Genomic DNA, 1,365 nt, shown 5'->3' on the forward strand with positions numbered 1-1,365 from the left:
AATCTTGATTCCAGTGTGTGCTTCATCCAGCCCAGCGTTTCTCATGATGTACTCTGCGTATAAGTTAAATAAGCAGGGTGACAATATACAGCCTTGACATACTCCTTTTCCTATTTGGAATCAGTCTGTTGTTTCATGTCCAGTTCTGTTGCTTCCTGACCTGCATACAAGTTTCTCAAGAGGCAGGTCAGGTAGTCTGGTATTCCCATCTTTTCAGAATTTTCCACAGTTTATTGTGATCCACACAGTCAAAGGCTTTGGCATAGTCAATAAAGCAGAGCCTTAGGTAACATGACCTTAAAACAGATCATGAAATTTATGAATCACTTTGCAAGCTCAATAATAGTCTTTTTTTTTCTTTTAATTTATTTAGCTGCAGTGGTCTTAGTTGCAGCATGTGGGATTGTTAGTTGCAGTGGATAGGCTCTTAGTTTCAGCATTGTGGGATACAGTTCCCTGACCAGGGATCAAACCTGGGCCCTCTGCATTGGGAGCACAGAGTCTTAACCACTGGACCACCAGGAAAGTCCCACTAAACCACATTCCTTGTTAATGGGTTCTTAGGTCTTGTTTTTAAAATGCTTCAAGAGGGTTTTAAAGCCATTCCATTTTGTTAATACTGGTAACTTCCAAGCAATATCAAGTTCACTTATAAAAATTGCTTGGTGACCCTCTGGGTACTAAAATCCGTGTCAAGGCTGAACAGATGTCCTGGAGAAAACTTTCAAGATTTCGCCTAGTAGCATGATTCCAAATAACTCACAAAAAGAAAGAAATAGTGGCCAGGGTTCCTTGTGGAAATATTCACTTAACACTCACCAGACTGTACTGCACAACTAAGTATGTGTTAGGCCCTGGAGTTCTAACCTGCCCTCAATGACTCAGAAGCTAGTTCAGAGATAGAAACTGACCACATACGATGACAATTACAAAACAGCATTGCCTGCTTCTTGTAATCAACCCAATCACATCTCTTATGACCAAGTTTAGAGAACAACCGCAGTTAAATAGGGATGTCCTAGAAATGAAATACAGAAATAGACTTAACACAGTTTCTGTAAATAAAACTGAGGACATGAGGAGCAACATACTGAATCTGGAGTTTCCTAGGAAAAACATGAAAATCCATGCTTCCTCCCTTTGAACCACCCAATTGCTAACCAGAATCATAAAAGACTCAGAGATTGTGTTAAGGGCTCAGGCCTTTGCTGTCCAAGGTGGATTGTGTCCAAAATGCACTTGAAATGCTGCTAGTTGAGAAAATTGAGGTATAATTTAAATGTAAAATGTATACTGTTTTCAAAGACAATATGGGAGAAAGAATGTATATCATCTCATTAATAATTTCTTTATGCTGATTACATG

At 39.2% G+C, this 1,365-nt stretch overlaps 1 non-coding gene across 1 annotated transcript; it reads right to left on the reverse strand.

Annotated features, from left to right (window-relative positions):
• Positions 1-452: 452 nt before the first annotated feature.
• TRNAG-CCC (transfer RNA glycine (anticodon CCC)) lies at positions 453-525 on the reverse strand. The gene has a single exon. It is a non-coding gene; the product is annotated as a tRNA-Gly (tRNA).
• Positions 526-1,365: the final 840 nt, after the last annotated feature.

Source organism: Ovis aries, chromosome 9, assembly GCF_016772045.2.
Source record: "Ovis aries strain OAR_USU_Benz2616 breed Rambouillet chromosome 9, ARS-UI_Ramb_v3.0, whole genome shotgun sequence".
NCBI lineage: Eukaryota > Metazoa > Chordata > Mammalia > Artiodactyla > Bovidae > Ovis > Ovis aries.